A 21,257-nucleotide genomic window follows, 5' to 3' on the forward strand; every position below is an offset into this window, starting at 1 on the left:
ATACTTCACAATTGATAACGATATACATTTTAGTGCTATATCAAATCAATTCAAACACTTCCATAATCCACACTTGATACACATTGTAGTGCTGTATCAATGTCACACAAAATCCGGTTTAGAGGTCCATCCCCTATCTCCTCTCACACACAATGTATATAAACATAGATCATATACATAATCAATCAATACATAAAGTTAATGTATTATTCCAACCGCTATACTCGATAGCATACTTAATCGATTAGTTTTAGTTTGCCTAATCATCATGCATTATCCACAACAATCAAGACTATCCTCCACCGATAGCCCAAAGCAGTTATTTCTAAACAGAAAATAAATACACCAAATGGATAAAATATCAACATTTCAACTAGGTGAGTGATAAATGATCCAACTACACCCTTTAATCCCATACGTTCCCAATTTCAACATTCTCAATTCAACTTCTCATTTCTCAAAATTAATTCATCAATGTAATTAGGGCATTTCCCATAATTAATAAAACAACCCTAAGGTTCCATTTCTATTAATAACCCAACATTTATTTCATTTCTCCATGCTAAACATGCATATAGGCTTATATAAATAAAACCCCATCTCTTGTAAAATTACACAAAGACCCAAACTTTCTCAAAATTACCCGACAATCCCCAACATATCAAAATGCTAAAATTTAAAGACAAAGCTCATAAGGAGGAGTAGGATATCCCTACCTCGAAGTTAGAGCTCAAATGGAGAAGAAGACCAAAACCAAAGTGCTCCAAACTCCAAACTTTTCGATCAAAACGAAGCCCTCGATGATCAACACGCTTTTTACAAAGGCCGAAGGATAGGAGAACATTCTAACTAGACCAAACCCTAGAGAGAAGGGAAATCCTAGAGAGAGAGGCTCTGAAAAGTGTTTTTTTAGAAAGTAAGAGAGAGAGAGAGTGAATGTAAAAAGTGATTCAAAAATGCCCAGCTTCCCATTGATATATGACACTCCCGCTCGAGCGGAGAATAGAACGCTCGAGCGTCAACCACAAAAATCTGGACACGCTCGAGCGCAAGAAGGCCCGCTTGAGCTGCAAGACACAAGAATAAAATACATCCGCTCGAGCGCGAAAACCAGTCCGCTCGAGCGTAGATTTCCCCCTCCCAGAACTTTCACAGACAAAGCACTACCTGCTCGAGTGCCAACATATCCGCTCGAGCGCGACCCGCTCGAGCGTAGGAAACCTGCTCGAGCGTGAAAAACACACCTACAGAAGTTTTGCAAGGACACGAGATACTGGGAGTGTGTAAATCTCGCTCGAGCGTAAGAAGGCCCGCTCGAGTGGACAACCAAAAACCAAAACTCCGCTCGAGCGCATAATGACCCGCTCGAGCGTAACACCAAAAACCAGGGCAACTACACTTGAGACCAAAACTCAACCTACCTGTTCGAAACACGCCAAACACATCCTAAAACTCAAATATATGGAATTAAAGGATGACAATAAGATAAACAACCACCAACTCCACGGAACCAAAGTTCGGAATACAACAATGACCGAAAGGGAAAACCAGAATCGCTATAAATTTCCTTTTCTATTGAACATTCTATTTTATTTAATTTCCAAATAGATCGTTAAGGTATAGTGGTTCTCTTAAATGTACTTCCATTGTTAATTTTATGCAACTTCCATTTTTATTTACATTCAACTTCCATTTTTATTCAATTTCGTTTTCTATTCGACTTCATTTTTTATTTAATTTCGAAATAGATTGTTAAGGTATAGTGATTTTTTGAATGAACTTCTATTTTTAATTTTATGCAACTTCTATTTTAATTTTTATTCGACTTCCTTTTTTTTTAATTTCCAAATAGATCGTTAAGGTACAGTGATTTCTTGAATGAACTTCCATTGTTAAATTTATGCAACTTTCATTTTTATTTTTAATGAACTTCCATTTTTATTCAATTTCCTTATCTATCCAACTTCATTTTTTATTCAATTTCAAAACAGATCGTTAAGGTACAGTGGTTTCTTGAATGAACTTGTATTGTTAATTTTATGCAACTTCCATTTTTATTTTTATACAACTTCAATTATTATTCAATTTTCTTTTCTATTCAACTTCATTTTTTATTTAATTTCCAAATAGATCGTTAAGGTATAGTGGTATAGCGATCCCGGCTGTCCCTTTACTGTTCTTTTGTATTCCAGACTCCGTTCCGTGGAGTTGGTAGTTGTATCTATCTTGTTGTCGTCCTTTAATTCCATTTGTTTGAGTTTTAGGATGTGTTGGGCATGTGGGTTGAACCTTGGTTTAAAATCTTGTTGCCAGGTTTTTGGTCGTTCCGCTCGAGCGGGCCTTTTTGCGCTCAAGCGGAGATTGCACACTCCCAGTATTTCGTGTCCTTGCAAAACTTCTGCAGGTGTGATTTTTATGCTCGAGCGGGTTTCTTTATGCTCGAGCGGTTGCGCTCGAGCGAATAGTACTTTTTGGTGTAAGTTCTGGGAGAGGGAAATCCATGCTCGAGCGGACTGATTTTCGCGCTCAAGCGAATGTATTTTATTCTTGTGTCTTGGTGCTCGAGCGTGCCTTCTTGCGCTCGAGCGTACCTAGTTTTTTGTTCTCGATGCTCGAGCGTTGTGTTCTCCGCTCGAGCGGGAATGTCATATATCAATTGGCAGCTGGGCATTTTAAAATCACTTTCTACATTCTCTTTCTCTCTCTTACTTTCTAAAAAGACATTTTGAGAGCTCCTCTCTCTAGAAACTTCCTTCTCTCTAGGGTTTGATTTAGTTAGAGTGTCTCACTATCCTCCGGCCTTTGTAAAAAGTGTGTGGATCGTCGAGGGCTCTATTTTGATTCGTGGATCTTTGAGTTTGGAGCATTTGGTTTTCTTCAACTTCTCCGTTTGAGCTCTAACTTTGAGGTAGGGATATCCTACTCCTTCTCATGAGTGTTGTCTTTGAATTTTAGTATTTTGATGAGTTGGGGGTTGTTGGGTAATTTTGAGAAAGTTTGGGCCTTTGTGTAATTTTACAAAAGTTGGGGTTTTGTTTATATAAACGTATATGCATGTTTGGCATAGAGAAATGAGATCAATATTGGTCTATTGGTAAAAATGGAACCTTAGGGTTGTGATGTTAATTATGGGAAATGCTCTAATTACATTGATGAATTAATTGGTATAATTAATTTGAAGAAAAGAGGAATTAAATTGAGAATGTTGGAATCGGAGGTGTATGGGATTAAAGGGTGTAGTTAGACTCGTTCATCGCTCACCTAGTTGAAATGTTGATTATATATCCATTTGGTGCATTTATTTTCAGTATAGAAATAACTGCTTTGGGTTATCGGTGGAGGATAGTCTTGATTGTTATAGACACTGCATGATGATTAGGCAAACTAAAACTAATCGATTGAGTATGCTATTGAATATAGCAAGTGGAATAATACATAAATTCTATGTATTGATTGACTGTATATGATCTATGTTTATATACATGTGTTATGTGGGAGATGGGGGATGTACTCCACGGTTTAGGAGAATATAGGGGATGGACCTCTAAACCGGGTTTTGTGTGACAGTGAAACAACACTACAATGTGTATCAGGCTGCGAATTAGAAGTGTTTTTTGTTTCATTAATACGGCACTACAATGTGTATTATTTGAGACTTATGGAAGTGTTTGAATTGATTTGATGTAGCACTAAAATGTATATCGTTATCAATTGTAAAATATAGAAGTGATTCTATGTTATGCTGATATAGTACCGAAATGTGTATCTTTCGCAAAGTGTGGGAATGGTTTATGTGTTATTGATACAGCATTAAAATGTGTATCCCTCAGGAATTTTGAAAGTGTTTTAAGGATGAGTCTAAACCTCATTAAGTTATTTGGCTAGGTGTTGAGCCTTGTTTTCAAAAAATCAAAATTTAAAAGGACATGGGAAATGAAATGTAACATGGACTTAATGTCATGAAATCGAATGTGATATAGGTGGATGTATCTGTGTTGACCATCTATCAACTGCTAATCTTTTAGTCATTGTTCATGGCTGGTTTAGTGTATTTCTACTGGGCTGTGGCTCACCCTTTATGGGACATCATTTTCAGGTACAGGTAGCATGCCACCTCCAAGGACATAGCCTGGGAGGCTAGAGGCAGACAGATTGTTTTGTTTACTTTCTTTTGATGTATTACATGTAAATTCAAGCCAAGGGCTTAATATGTATTGAGTTAGCACTCTTTTTTTTGTAACCAAGTGTTAACTTGGAAAGCTGTAAGCCCGTAGGGCATTTGCTTTTGTTGTTAACATGTAATACTTTTGTAAGGAACTACTGTGATGAATAGAAGAATATTTATCTTTTATACCAATGCATGTCTAAGTTGATGGGTTTTAATGTTATTTTTTTGAGGGCATTACAACTTGGTATCAGAGCGTACCGGGTTCGAATACTTTGGGTACGTGGGAAGTGATTAGTATCACAATGGGTTTGTCTCACTTGTTAGAGACTTTGTGTGACATTATGTGTTTATGTGATAACATGTTTATGTGACTATTTGGGTATGGGATTTAGTTTCTTGGATGTTGATTGGATCCTTGGGTTTCTGTGAGTCTTGTTGGAAAGGCACTTGATCAATGCTGTTTCTAACCAAAACTCTAGTAACGCCTCGGGACTATCATTATCCGGAAATGAAATTCGTAAGTGCTTATGTGTTTATGTGCTTACGTGGAGTGAATTACAGTTTTCCATGTATTAGGACGCGGGTGTTTAGTTTTGGCACATTTATGAATGTGCTAACGTTCTTTGTTACCTTTATTAGGATGTCAGGACGAGGACGTGGTAAACGTGGCAGACGTGGTAGGCAGGAGATGCCTTTACCGGATGATATTCCGGTACAGCAGGAAGGGGTTGGCCAGGCCAATGTGGCAGAGCCAGCAGGTCAGGAGGCTATGGGCGCTGTAGCCCGAGGGATAGCCGATGCTTTGAGGGAGTCTGTGGGTATTTTCAGAACTGAGAATCCAGTTCAGGCTCCAGTGTAGGCCCAGGTTGTTGAGGCGGGGCCTTCCTTCTTGAAGAGGGAGTTCTTCCGGTCTAACCCGGACGAGTTTATTGGGAATCCGAAGGAGCCACTAAAGGCTGACGAGTGGTTAGAGCAAATGAGTAAGACGTTCGAGATGCTTGGCATCGAGGACGGAGCGTTGAAAGTGACCTTGGCATCCTTCCAGCTTAAAGGGGGTGCGGGTCAGTGGTGGAAATACATGAGGGGCCGTATTGCTGGCACGTGGGAGGCTTTTGTGGAGGCTTTTCAGGAGAAGTATTTATCTCCAGCAGTCAGGGAGAAGCTGAGAGACCAGTTCTGTCAGCTTTTGCAGTTGAGTTCTTCAGTAGCCGAGTATGAGGCTGCTTTCACTAGCTTGTCCAGGTTCGCACCTGAACTTGTGGCATCCGAGGAACGCCGCTGTATCGAGTTCGAGAAGAGGTTGAGGCGCGGCCTCAAGATGAGGGTTGGAGGTTTGATGATCCGAGATTATAGGTGCTTGGTTGATGCTGCAGCCCATATGGAGATCATGATGCAGGAAGAGGAGGGATAGAGAGGCTCCAAGAGGAGCCAAGATGGTTAGGGTGATGGTAGAAGACAGAGGAGTGCTAACCCTCAGCAGTCTCAGGGGGGTGTTGCTAGATCGACCTTTCCGGTGCCGAGTGCAGGCTCGGGAAGAGGTAATCAGGGAGATTTCACCTGTTACAAGTGTGGTCAGTTGGGCCACAAGGCTTCAGTTTGCCCACAGAGGGGAGGAGGTCAGAGAGCTGCTTCATCTTCAGCTAGACCGCAGAGCCAGAGTCAGGGCAGGGGTCAGCCCTTGTCTTGTTATCAGTGTGGTCAGCCTGGGCACCTGAAGAGGTTTTGCCTACAGTTGAGTGCCACTTTGGGCGCGTCTGGTTCTAGGCAGACGCAGGGTTTTCAGCCAACTCAGTTTGTGCAGGCCTCGAGGGCCAATCAAGGGGCTTCATTGTCCCAGTTTGTGTAGCAATCGTATGCTCCGAGGGGTGAGCAGTTGGATCAGGGGCCTACTGGGTGCGTGTATGCTGTTACTGCGCAGGATCTTGTGCTTGCTCCATCAGTTATGAGAGGTACCTTCTTGTTTTGCAACTCGGTTGCTAGTGTATTGATTGATACGGGTGCATCTCATTCTTTTGTATCTGCTGCATTTGCATCTGTTTTGGAATTGGGGTTGGCATAGTTAGCATCTCCTATATGTATAGTATCGCCTGTTGGTGGTGAGTTGATCTTGAAACAAGGTGTTAGAGGTTGTGATATAGAGGTCGCCGACCATAGGCTTCCTTTTCCTTTTGTTGTCATGCCCATGAAGGGTTTTGATGTTATTTTGGGTATGGACTGGTTATCGTCATACCGGGCTGTTATTGATTGTTACCGCCAGAGGGTCACAGTTTGTACCTTGAGCGGGGAGTGTTTCCATTTCTTGGGGGATCGGGTTGGTAGTGTGTTACCACCGATGTATGATCCGCGAGGGCGGAATAAGCTTAGTGGCCTACTTGCTAGCTTTATAAGTGGTGAGTGTGACAAGACCCAGACTGTATTGCCGAGGGTGGTTTGTGAGTATTCGGATGTTTTTCCCGAGGATCTCGTTAGTTTGCCACCTCACCGAGAGATAGAGTTCTCTATTGATTTAGTGCCCGGTACAGCGCCGATTTCTATGGCACCTTATCGTTTTGCCCAAGCCGAGTTGAGTGAGTTGAAGATTCAGCTCCAGAAATTGCTAGATAAGGGTTTTGTTCGCCCTAGTGTTTCACCGTGGGGAGCACCGACCCTCTTTGCTAAAAAGAAAGATGGTGCCTTGAGACTTTGTATAGACTACCGGAAGTTGAATCGGGCTACGGTCAAGAATAAGTACCCTATGCCCCGTATAGATGATCTGTTTGATCAGTTGAAGGGTTCCCGTTGTTTCCTAAGATAGACTTGAGATCGGGTTACCACCAGTTGAGGGTCAGGGAGGAGGATATTCTGAAAACGGAATTTCGTACGCGGTATGGCCATTATGAGTTTCTGGTGATGCCGTTTGGGCTCACCAATGCACCTGCAGTCTTTATGGACTTGATGAACCGGATCTTCCAGGAATTCTTGGATCGATTTGTAGTCGTTTTCATGGACGACATTCTTATCTATTCGCCTTCAGAGGAGGAGCACGAGGAACACTTGAGAGTGGTGCTTGAGTTGCTTACAGCCCATAGGCTTTATGCCAAGTTTGGGAAGTGTGAGTTCTGGCTAGGAGAGGACAAATTCTTAGGCCATGTGGTATCCGGGGAAGGGGTGTCTGTTGATACATCCAAGGTGGAGGCGGTGCAAGATTGGGCACAGCCTAAGAGTGTGTTTGAGATCTGCAGTTTTCTGGGATTAGCTAGGTATTACCGCCGGTTTGTGAAGAATTTCTCCAGGTTAGCTTCGCCGTTGACTAGGCTGACTCAGAAGGGAGTCAAATTTGTATGGAGTGAGACTTGCGAAAAGTCGTTCCAAGAGTTGAAAGTTAGGTTGACCACCGCTTCGGTCTTGATTATTCCGGAGAGAGGGTTGGGTTATGCAGTTTATTGTGATGCCTCACGAGAGGGTTTGGGTTGTGTGTTGATGCAAGAGGGGAAAGTGGTAGCTTATGGCTCACGTCAGTTGAAAATACACGAGAAGAATTACCCTACACATGACCTAGAGTTAGCAGCAATGATCTTTACCTTGAAGATTTGGAGGCATTACCTTTATGGTGAGAGGTTCGAGGTGTTCTCGGACCAAAAGAGTTTGAAGTATCTGTTTACACAGAGGGACTTGAATTTGAGGCAGAGGAGATGGATGGAGTTCATTGAGGACTATGATTTTGAATTGCACTATCACCCGGGGAAGGCCAATGTTGTGGCCGATGCCCTTAGTAGGAAATCCATTAGTGATGTAGCTTGTATAGCCATCCGGGAATGGGAGATGTTGGGTGCACTTGGCGAGTTTGATTTACTTCTAGGCGAATCTGTTGAGGCTGCAGCCTTGTTTTCTGTTGTTGTGCCGCCTACACTTGTGATCCGAGTCTTAGAGGCACAGAGAGGTGACCTTGAGGTAGAGTCCTTTCGAGAGAAGATCTCCAGTGGGAAAGTTGAGAAGGGTTTGATAGTGTATCCCGACCAGAGTGTGAGATACCGAGACCGTTTGTTTGTGCCGGAGTCTTGCCGAGAGGAAGTACTCTGAGAGTTCCATCACTCACGCCTTGCGGTGCATCCGTGAGGCACTAAAATGTATCGGGATTTGGGTCGCCAGTTTTGGTGGCGGGGTATGAAGAGAGATGTGGCTATTTTCGTATCGAAGCGCCTTACTTGCCAGCAAGTGAAGGCCGAGCATCAGAGACCAGCGGGTTTGTTGCAACCCTTGCCTGTTGCCGAGTGGAAGTGGGAGCATGTCACTATGGACTTCGTTGTAGGTCTTCCGAGGAGTCAGCGGGGTAGTGATGCCATTTGGGTAGTTGTAGACCAGTTGACTAAGTCGGCGCACTTCATTCATATGCACGTGAGAGATTCGGTAGATCATCTCGCCGACTTGTATATTCGGGACATAGTGAGATTGCACAGGGTCCCAGTGACGATCGTCTCAGATAGAGATCCTCGTTTCACTGCTAGGTTGTGGCAGAGTTTGCAGAATGCCATGGGCACTAAGTTGACCTTTAGTACGGCTTATCATCCTCAGAATGATGGGCAGTCTGAGCGTACTATTCTGATCCTTGAGGATATGCTTCGAGGTTGTGTCCTTAACTTTAGTGGGACGTGGGAGAGGCACTTGCCCTTGGTGGAGTTTGCCTACAACAACAGTTTTCAGTTTAGCATCGGTATGGCACCGTTTGAGGCCTTGTATGGCCGACCATGTAGGTCTCCAGTGTGTTGGGCCGAGGTGGGTGATGCACCTTTGTTGGGTCTGGAGTTGGTTAGGGAGACGACGGAGAAAGTTGAGCTTATCCGTAGGAGGCTTGTTACAGCCCAGAGTCGTCAGAAATCTTATGCCGACCGTAAGAGGAGGCCTTTGGCGTTTGAGATAGGTGATCATGTCTTCTTGAAAATATCACCTAGGCGGGGATTGATGAGGTTTGGGAAGAGTGGGAAGTTATCCCCTCGGTTTATCGGTCCTTTTGAGATCCTTGAGAGGATTGGGGAGGTCGCTTATCGTTTAGCTTTGCCGCCGCAGTTGTCCGGAGTTCATGATGTGTTTCATGTGAGTATGCTTCGGAAGTATAAGCCAGATCCATCGCATGTATTGGATTGGACCGACTTAGAGGTTGATGAGGATGCCTCGTATGGAGAGAGACCGGTTCGGGTCTTGGATAGGAGGGATCAAGTCTTGCGAGGCAAGACCATTCCCTTGGTAAAAGTCTTGTGGAAACATCACGGAGTGAGGAAGCCACTTGGAAACGTGAGTTGGAGGTCCGAGAGAGATATCCGGATCTATTTATGGATGTTTGAGCATGTATTGTATATTTTGTTGTATTGTTGAACCTTAAGAGTATTAGATATATCTTAGGTTGTAAAACATGGTTTATGTTTTGATTTAATGGAAGTATTTTGAAACTTGCCTCACAATGGAAGTTTAATGTAACATTGCATATGTTGAATGTATTGTAGAAATGAAAATATATCATGAATACTGAATATGATATAGAATTGTGGAATGTAGTATTGAAATTTGTGGAATTTCAGGAAATGCATAATTATAATGCATGTTGTGGAAAATGTTGTAAACTGCCTCTTGAAAAGAGATGAGATGACCGGTAACGGGTCGGGTTGTTAAAAATTTGCATTATGATAATGTTGGGAATTGAGAAAATCTTGTTTTTGAAAAACTTGTATTTAATTTCAGGGACGAAATTCTTTAAGGGGGGGAGGTTATAGCGATCCCGGTTGTCCCTTTACTGTTCTGTTGTATTCCGGACTCGGTTCCGTGGAGTTGGTAGTTGTATTTATCTTGTTGTCGTCCTTTAATTCCATTTGTTTGAGTTTTAGGATGTGTTGGGCATGTTTCGAACAGGTGGGTTGAACCTTGGTTTAAAATCTTGTTGCCAGGTTTTTGGTCGTTCCGCTCGAGTGGGCCTTTTTGCGCTAGAGCTGAGATTGCGCACTCCCAGTATTTCGCGTCCCTGCAAAACTTCTGCAGGTGTGATTTTTACGCTCGAGCGGTTGCGCTCGAGCGGGTACTCTGGCGCTCGAGCGGGTAGTACTTTTTTGTGTAAGTTCTGGGAGGGGGAAATCCACGCTCGAGCGGACTGGTTTTCGCACTCGAGCGGATGTACTTTATTCTTGTGTCTTGGCGCTCGAGCGGGCCTTCTTTCGCTCGAGCGTACCTAGTTTTTTGTTCTCGACGCTCGAGCGTTGTGTTCTCCGCTCGAGCAGGAATGTCGTATATCAGTTGGCAACTAGGCATTTTAAAATCACTTTCTACATTCTCTCTCTCTCTCTCTTACTTTCTAAAAAGACATTTTGAGAGCTTCTCTCTCTAGAAACTCCCTTCTCTCTAGGGTTTGATCTAGTTAGAGTGTCTCACTATCCTTCGGCCTTTGTAAAAAGTGTGTGGATCGTCGAGGGCTCCATTTTGATCCGTGGATCTTTGAGTTTGGAGCATTTTGGTTTTCTTCAACTTCTCCGTTTGAGCTCTAACTTCGAGGTAGGGATATCCTACTCCTTCTCATGAGTTTTGTCTTTCAATTTTAGCATTTTGATGAGTTGGGGGTTGTTGGGTAATTTTGAGAACGTTTGGGCCTTTGTGTAATTTTACAAAAGTTGGGGTTTTGTTTGTATAAACGTATATGCATGTTTGGTATAGAGAAATGAGATCAATATTGGTCTATTGGTAAAAATGGAACCTTGGGGTTGTGATGTTAATTATGGAAAATGCTCTAATTACATTGATGAATTAATTGGTATAATTAATTTGAAAAAAAGAGGAATTAAATTGAGAATGTTGGAATCGGAGGTGTATGGGATTAAAGGGTGTAGTTAGACTCGTTCATCGCTCTCCTAGTTGAAATGTTGATTATATATCCATTTGGTGCATTTATTTTCAGTATAAAAATAACTGCTTTGGGCTATCAGTGGAGGATAGTCTTAATTGTTGTAGACACTGTATGATGATTAGGCAAACTAAAACTAATCGATTGAGTATGCTATTGAATATAGCAAGTGGAATATGTAGCACGCCTCCCGCGAGGGGGCCCTCGCTACTACAGTTCGGACTCGCGATTTTGTTGTCGCGGTTCTTAATCTGAAACAAAGAGTCCAAAGTCTGGCAAATCGTTTTGAGAAACAGATTTTTGAAAAAGTAGTGCCAAACATGGACTGCTTTGCCAGATACAGAGTCGCCACCTAAATATTTTAAAATGGGGAAATTTAGGAAACCCTGACTCGGTGTCGAAGGCCACATGTCCGTCATCACCGGAGTTGTCTCGGCTCGGGAGCTTTGGTACGATCTGGGAAGGTCAGCTATGAGCACCCCCTTTCGCCCGGTCCGAAGACCGGCCTCTACTAGCCATGATATCCAATTTTGAAAACATTACGTGTTCTTATTCCATTTATTAGCCTAGAATTACTATGTTATGCGCACAGCAAACAAGTATAGACTAGATTGCCTAATTTGGAAATAAGCATTGCATATCCGTTCGGTTTTGAAAAGCGCTTTGGAATTTGCTACTCGCAAGTAGGCTAAAATACGGATTTCAACGAGTTTTTCCAACTCAAACAATCCAACCTCCACCCACAGGCATTAAAACAATATAACACATAAGCACTTAGCCACATGGTAAACATACTGTCATGGCAACACTCACACGCATGCGGGATGCTAAAGCATAAATACTTACATCGTACTCCGTGCCAAAATAGTAAACTAGTTAGCAAACATGCATGTCCTAGTTCATGTTAAGAATGGGTAATGCATCGCATGCAAGATGTTGCTAGAATAGGCTCGGCTAACCTAAACATGGCATGTGAAAATGCACAACTATCACATATTCAGTTTTGAATTTGAAGTACAAATGCAGTTAGCGTGATGTACCGAGCCTAGTGCATGCAATACAAATGCATGAATGCACGCATGCATAGCATAAGGTATGCTAAATTAAACGTGCCCTAATACTAACCATCAAAGCAGGTAAGTAAAAGGGAAGAAAGAAGTGGGGATTGGAAGATATATACACCACTCACACACACTTATTACAGATTTGCCCTCACTCAAAGGGACCAAATAAATATTACAAATTAATTAACTAATTAACAAATTAACTAATCTAGGAAAAGTAGTAAACCACCTCGGGAGGAGAGCCAGATGCAATGCGCGTTCGGTCCTGCTCGGAAATGCACCGCCATGCATAGGCTGCCTCTGTTTTCCTTCCTTTGCTCCTCTGGAGGCTACCAAAACCTCAGGACTGCTTCCTTGGACAATGGGGATCACCACTGGCTGAATGGAATTGCCACCGGCAGTGTGATGTTGTCACCGGCACAAAACAAAGCTATCGGCTGGTGATTTACTGCCGGTCAGCAATATATACTGCCGGTCGGCGAAGAAAGTCTGCAGAACCTGCAACTCACAGCAACAGAGGGCAAGACAAAGCATGGCAGCACAATTTAAGGCATATATGCACCAACCATGTCCCTTATCATGGTAATGACTCAAAGGGGCATGTGCCTCGATTCTCGGACCACCAATCACGCATTTCCATGCATGATGGCCCAAGGAATCAAGTATGCAACTTTCATGTCAAATGAAATGCAAACCATACAAACACACTAAGGCCCAATTCCTATCACCAACTCAAGAAACAAGGCATGCATGCAAGATGCAATGCAACCTAGGCATACAAGCTAAGGATGCAACATGGCATGGCAAGGCACTTATGCAAGCATACAAGCAAACATGAGGCAATGCTAATGGGTGCAAAGATGGACTTATACATGATTTAGGCAACTCTAAATAGACCTAAAACAGTAGCCAAAGTGCTATAAAATGAGAGCTAAATGGCAAGCAAACACACATGCACACAAGGACCAACACTTAGGCACAAATTGGACAAATCTCAAGCACACTTGAAAGAGGCATATCATGGACAATTAGCATGCAACATAAGCTCTGAAAATGCACGAGGATGGTGTCAAACCAAACAACAAGATAGGCTAACATTAACATGCAAAATGGTCCAAGTACTTGAAGCCGGTCAAGGAGACTTGAACCATGGTTAAGCCAACTAAGCCTCACAAGACTAAGAGGGCTTAAAATAGGTTCAAGACAGACCTAGACCATGCAAAAGGGACTCCCTAGATGGCATCTAAGGGGCTCAATTTCAAAGCATGCACTATGGCCAAAACATGGAACATGCCACACATGCTTTCAAAGCATTAAAGAAGCATTCAAGGCAAACACATAGGCATGAAAATGGGACTGAAATAACACGTAGGGTGGCCCCAAATCACCAAATCAATGCAAAGATGTCATGCTATACATGCACATACTTAAGGCCAACAAGCCGGAATGCAAAGAGGCTATACTAAGCATGCCAAATCCGACCCAAACAACCATGGACAGACCTAAGACATGGCAAAATATGCACAAAATCTTCACAAGACTAAGCCTAAAGCATGCTCGAACAAAGGCTAACAACCTAAGGCATATTAAGGCATAAACAAGGCATTACATGGTAGGTATGCTAAGCATGCATGGTGTACCAAAACCAAGTAAAAACAGATGCATAATATGACATATTAAGCATAAAAAACAACTAAGGCATGGTCAATACACACTCTAACATAGTGCTCCCTCAAGAGGCCAAAAATGGTCCATTTCAAGGACAACAAGGAGAGGGGGTGGCCCTCTCCTTTTGGAGACTTCAAGGCACCATCTCCACCACTGAAATCCCTCAAGATTTCAGTGGTAAAGAGGCCCAAACACCAAAGTCCCAAAACTAGCACAAAATGGCTCAAAATGGGGCCTTTCAAGGCCTAAGAGGGGTCAAACACCCTCAAACCACAAAACACTCTTAATAAACAATCAAGAGGACTAAAAAACAGAACTTTTTTGTGTTATACAATGAGCACGAAAACAACTCTAAGATAGGTAGAAAATTAATGCAAAAATGGGGAATATAAAGTCAAAATTTTTACCCTTGAAGACTTCTTCAACAATGGTGACCTTGTGGCTTCCTTAGGCTCCAAACCAGTCAAGGACCTCAAGAACAAGCCCTTAGAACCTTAGTTTCAAGAGGAAGGTGAAACACTAGGTGCTTGTGTGCAATAGTATGGACTAAAACACACACAAGAGTAATATAGAGATAGGATGTGTATGCAACTCAAACCCTAAAACCAGAGCTTCTCTCTGTGTTTTTTTTGTCTCTAAAATGTCTAAAGTCTCTAACCCTAAAGCCAAGAGACAAGGCTTCTCTTTATAGAAGCTTATTGTCTTGTAAAGCTTACAAGACAAGCTTCCAAGAGAGAAATCCCTCCATACACGTGTATGGAGGGGAGCCAAAAGCAAGACAGCTGTCTTAAAATATCTGCAAAAGCAGATGCACAGTAGTCGGCCGGCCAAAAATGCCATTTTGGCAAAAAAGAGTGCCGACCGACACTAAATAGTGCTGACCGGCAACAAATAGTACCGGCCGACAATATACATTGTCGGTGTCAGCAAAAACCATCCGGTGGCCTCTAGCCACTGCCGGTGGTGTATGGGGATGCCTCACAAGGCATTCCCTGCCCTTCCAAGGCAAAACACAAGTGTTCGGTGTGAAACCAGACACTAAACGATCGAGTTCGGAGATCTTGAGGCAAGGCGTGTGAGCCGAGGCCTCCGGGAACTCCAAACGAACACAAACATGGATAATCACCGAGTGTTCAAACGGTGACGTCCAAGTCTTGAGGACGGTAAAAAATGGGGTGTCTACAGTTGCCCCTCTTTGACAGAACTCGAAAGTCATAACAATGACGGGAGTGAATGTCAAAGCCCAGAGACGACCCATTTTTTGACAAGGCCGAAGACTCAGACAAACATGCAAGACAAACAAGATATGCGCCCGAAGGCAGGGGCAAAATGCAAGACAATGCACAGAGACGGGCATAACTTATGATCATGCAAAGAAAGCTGTAACGAAGCACACAGGCGACAGTTTTAAGCTAGCATACACCAAACTACACTACAATGCAGAAGGGATGTAAGAGAATTATGCAATTCTCAATACGTCTCACTCAGAGGATACAATACCTGTGCGACTCGTCTGGTTGCACCAGCCTCAAATGAGCCGTACATACAATATCGTGCCTGAAAAGAAAACAAACTTAACAGGTACAATATCGTTAGCAACATGCATGACAATGCAAGAATGGATGCAAAATGATATGCAATATATACAAAACAATGTATAAAGAATGCAAATGAAGATGCAATGTAATTGAAACAATGCAAACTATATGCAAAGCAATTGAATCACGATCCAATCACGAGTGGTTCGAAACCACACCTATGTCAAATAGATTGATGGAGGTAACAAGCCTGTCTACCATAGAACGATCAATTGAACTATGAGCATTGTAGACAGACACAAGAACAAGTATTAGGTGGAATGACATAAGTGGGGAAACGACCCGCTGGAGAAAGGACAATGATCCTAATGCCGGATGTAAAAATTATACTACAATGTAATGGAAATGAATATGGCACACGGGCCAAACCAAATCTTGCATAGGTAGGGCATGTACGCATACAAGCCACGTCTAACATAGAACGGTCTACTAAACTATGCTTCGACACGAGAAGTATGGGCACATACCAGACCAAGCTCAACATGGAAAGGCGCAAGCCATAGATGGAAGGTGATGCAATGAATGCATGCAATCTACGATGCAATGTCTACATTATGTCATAATGATGCATGACAATGCAACTATATATTTTTTGTTATGAAATGCAAAGGTTTGAAGTGCGCGACAACGCGCGGCTTTTGACACGTATGACAATGCAAGCGAACTATGCACATCAATGTGCCAAAGGTCTTACACCTTCCAAGGATTTAAGGTCTCCTAGACCGTGATACCTGCGTGGTTCGTCTGGTTGCACCAGCCTTAAATGAACCGTACATACAATATCGTGCCTGCAAAGAAAACAAACTTAACAAGTACAATATGATTAACAACATGGCTATTAATGTACTTGAAAATACGTGACAACGCAAAGCAAGTGGGAAGCATAATAATGCTGTGAAGGTACAGACATGTAAGTGGAGCATGCGGTCTACGCAGGCGACGAAATTGATCATAAGCATGCGGTCTACGCAGGTAAGGAAATTAACAAATATGCGGTCTACGCAAGCAATACATGCGGTCTACGCAGGTAATGAAATTAATAATAATGCGGTCTACGCAAGGAAAGAAATTGAACAATTATGCGGTCTACGCAAGCAATACATGCGGTCTACGCAGGTAAAGAAATTGAACAATAATGCGGTCTACGCAAGGAAAGAAATTGAACAATTATGCGGTCTACGCAAGCAATACATGCGGCCTACGCAGGTAAGGAAATTGAACAATAATGCGGTCTACGCAATCAAAACATGCGGTCTACGCAGGTAATGAAATTAATATGCGGTCTACGCATTCAAAACATGCGGTCTACGCAGGTAATGAAATTAATAAATATGCGGTCTACGCAATCAAAACATGCGGTCTACGCAGGTAATGAAATTAATATGCGGTCTACGCATTCAAAACATGCGGTCTACGCAGGTAATGAAATTAATAAATATGCGGTCTACGTAATCAAAACATGCGGTCTACGCAGGTAATGAAATTAACAAATATGCGGTCTACACAATCAAAACATGCGGTCTACGCAGGTAATGAAATTAACAAATATGCGGTCTACGCAATCAAAACATGCGGTCTACGCAGGTAATAAAATTGAACAATAATGCGGTCTACGCAAGGAAAGAAATTGAACAATTATGCGGTCTACGCAAGCAATACATGCGGTCTACGCAGGTAAAGAAATTGAACAATAATGCGGTCTACGCAAGGAAAGAAATTGAACAATTATGCGGTCTACGCAAGCAATACATGCGGTCTACGCAGGTAAAGAAATTGGACAATAATGTGGTCTACGCAAGGAAATAAATTGAACAATTATGCGGTCTACGCAAGCAATACATGCGGTCTATGCAGGTAAAGAAATTGGACAATAATGCGGTCTACGCAAGGAAAGAAATGATTTACTAACATGCGGTCTACGCAGGTAATGTAATAAACATGCGGTCTACGCAAGAAATGAAATGGATTACAAACATGCGGTCTACGCAGGTAATGTAATTAACATGCGGTCAACGCAAGTAATGAAAGACAATGCAAATGGAGCACACGTGTCGATGACAATGAGGCACACTTGCCGATGCAGATGAGGGACACGTGCCGATGCAAAATGAGGCACACGTGCTGATGATAATGAGGCACACGTGCCGATGACAATGAGGCACACGTGCCGATGACAATGAGGCCAATGAGACGCGCATGCCTCATAAGGTGCTAAAATAAAACAGATGAGGCACGTACGCCTCGTAAGATGCAAAATGAAACAAATGAGACACGTGTGCCTCATAAGATGCAAAATGATGTAAGTGTGACACGTATGCCACACAGAATGCAAAATGAAACAAATGAGACACGTGTGCCTCATAAGATGCAAAATGATGTAAGTGTGACACGTATGCCACACGGAATGCAAAATGAAACCAATGAGACACACGTGCCTCATAAGATGCAAAATGATACGAGTGTGACACGCATGCCACACGGAATGTAGAACGATGCTAAGTGTGACACGCATGCCACACGAAATGTAAAATGATGCCAAGTGTGACACGCATGCCACACGAAATGCAAAACGATGTTAAGTGTGACACGCATGCCACACGAAATGTAAATGGACCTAAATGCGCAACAACGCACGTGTTTCGGAATGCATGACAGTGCATGGAATAAAAAAATGCAATGACAATGCATGAGAGATGTGCATGACAATGCAAGGGGTGCGTGTTACAACGCATGTAGTATGTGTATAACAATGCGAATGTGAGGCTCATGACAGCGCGATGTAATGCACCGAAGTAGTGCGATGAACGCGTGTAACGCACATGGGGAAACTTTTGAATTAAAAAGGATACAAAAAGGATACACCTTGCACAAATTCGAGTGCCCCGCACAGAAGACACGACCCGAGGTCACAACGGAGGTCGGTTGAGCGTCGGAGATGCACTTTCTTGCACTTTCTTGAGCTATGAAGACCAAAAACTTCTCATATGGCCTAAACAAGGCTGTGGGAACACCACCGGCCGGAAGAGGAGGCCACCGGCTGTGAAATAAATCCATCGGCACAATATTATGCCGGCCAGCACAAAACATTGCCGACCGGCAGAAAGTTGCTGAGTCGGGGCAGATTCGACTTTTCACTTCGGGTGTTTTAAAATAGGGTTTCAAACCCTATTTTCTCATTTCCACCACCGCCGAAAACTCATACACTCTCTCTCTAGAGCGTTTTTCTCTTCTCTTTCGCCTGTTTCTTCGCGTTCTACGCCCGTTTCGTCGTCGGATTCGCGATTTTCTTCGTGTTTCGGACATTTTCAACCGAACAAAACTTTGTTTTGGTGCCTCGTTTGGCGTTCCTGCCTTTTCGGGGTTTGTTCCCCTCACTTTCCTCTTGATTTTCGTGCCTTTTCACATTCCGGCTTTCCTGGCTATTTCCGACCCTCTTGGGAGTTGACTTTCTGGTTGACTCTTCGTATTCCGGCCCGGTTTTCCTTCCTCTGGCTATTTTCTCATCACTCTTGACATGGCGGACGACATTTCACGTGGCGGGACTCCCCCGAACCACGAGATGGATCCCGGGGTCGAGCTCTTACCTTTGAGCGAGCGCCCGTTCGACCCGGCGACCTACCGACCGGCGATCCATGTTCTGCCCCCCGACGGTCTGCGCCAGTTCCGGAGCTTCGAGAGGCACGTGGCACCCGAGCTATTGCTGCGCGAGCCTACCTCCCACCTTTCATTCGGTGCTTCCGAGGTAATTCTCTGTCTTCTGCTTTACTTTCCGCAATGTATGATACAAAACTGCCGTAGCTAGTTGTACTCTTTAACTGCTGAAATCTGATATACCGTAGACTGTAGTTGACTGTAAACATACATACAACTGACATCTTTTTGAGATTGGCACATGCACACACACTACACTAACCCCGAATCACTCAAACACATGGCGTACACTGTTTTTCACTGCAAACACACCGGTACCCGGTATTTGTCTGAATCTGTTAAATTTGCACGCATGCTATATCTGTTCTGAACCCCCCAAACATGTTGACGCATCACACACTGTAGTTCACTGTAAGCACACCGGCACCCGGTATTTGTCAAAATCTGTCAAACTTGCACGCATGTTACATCTGCACTGAACCACCCGAACAGGCTGACGCATCAAACGCTGTAGTTCACTGTAAGCACACCGGCACCCGGTATTTGTCAAAATCTGTCAAACTTGCACGCATGCTACATCTGCACTGAACCACCCGAACAGGCTGACGCATCACACGCTGTAGTTCACTATAAGCACACCGGCACCCGGTATTTGTCAAAATCTGTCAAACTTGCACACATGCTGTATCTGCACTGAACCACCCGAACAGGCTGACACATCACACGCTGTAGTTCACTGTAAGCACACCGGCACCCGGTATTTGTCAAAATCTGTCAAACTTGCACGCATGCTGTATCTGTATGCTTTTCAAAACTGCATTTTGAATGTTGCCTTGCAATTTTTATTTTCTGTTTACAGGAGGATTCCCATACCATCTGTGGGTATGGGAACACTGGCGCTCGGGAGTGGTACGATGAGCTCCCTGACGCAGTTCGACGCATAGTGGACCGGGCGGGCTTCGACGCCTTCTGCCGAGGACTCTCCAGGCTTTCCACATGCAGACCTCTCCTTGCCGCTCTGGCGGAGAGGTGGTGGGATACCACCGATTCGTTTCACTTTTCCACAGCAGGGGACATGACGATGACCCCTTACGATTTCTCGATGCTCACAAGCATCGGGGTAGGGGGTGATCCGATCCCCTTTGACATAGACATGGATGAGTGGACTGCCGCTCAGGTCCATCTGCTGGGGGAGGCCCCACCTCTTGCTCGTCCAGGCTTCGTGCGGTACTCCTGGTTCGAGGTACAGTTTAGGGTCCAGCCCGTGTTGGAGGAGGAGGCGCAGATGACTCAGGAGGATGTAGAGGGGTACGCCCGCGGCTTCCTGATGTTCTTATTCGGGACGACCATCTTCACTGACCGGGCGAACACTGTGCCTCTCTGTCTTCTCAGAGCACTGGTGGACGTCCGGGACATTTTACATTACGACTGGGGTGGCGCCGCTCTGGCCACTCTCTACGGGTACATGAGCTCAGCTTCGCGCGGCAGCGGCCAGTTGCTCGGAGGCTACTGGCGGGCTTGGGAGGTACATTTCTTCTCCACTTTTCATTTCTGTCTGATATTTTCTGTACTCTGTACACTGCACACACTGTAGTCTGCTCTATACTTGTTGTATATTGTACACACGGCACACACATACGCTCTGCTTTACACTGACTGTACACTGCTCACACTGTACACTGTACACAATACACTGCACAACACACGGCTCTGCCATTTCTGCTTTATTCTGCATATCCTGCTTTTTCTGATAAATGCACTGGTATTTACCTTGCAGCTGTGGGTTTACACCTACTTTCTTAGGCTTGCCCCTGTACCAGTCACAGAGACCCCTCTGGTTGTCCCCTTTTCACGCCACTTTGACGGGAGATGCACCCGGCGGCCGCGAGAGACATTCGGCTTTTTCCGCCGATACTTCGACACCATCACCCCCGCGGAGGTATGTTTTACTTGCAGTTTATTTAAGCTTCGCCTTTTCCACTGCATATTTCGATAACAGTAGATAACAATCTGTCTGTCACTTTCAGATCACTTGGCGGCCGTGGGCTCCGTTGCCGGCGGCGACGAGGGATCGGTTTGCAGGTGCTGAGGAGACCTCGCGTTTCCGGATCCTACTGGAGGGCCCGGTCTGTCGGGCTTGGTACCTGGGTGAGCGTTTCCTACGCCAGACCCTGGGGTTACTTGAGCAGATAGTCCCGGTTCACCCTCCTGCAGACATAAGGGAGACCGAGAGGATCACCACCGAGCAG

This window comes from Camellia sinensis, unplaced genomic scaffold (genome assembly GCF_055761805.1).
Source record: "Camellia sinensis isolate YWXY unplaced genomic scaffold, ASM5576180v1 Unanchor1, whole genome shotgun sequence".
Taxonomy (NCBI): domain Eukaryota; kingdom Viridiplantae; phylum Streptophyta; class Magnoliopsida; order Ericales; family Theaceae; genus Camellia; species Camellia sinensis.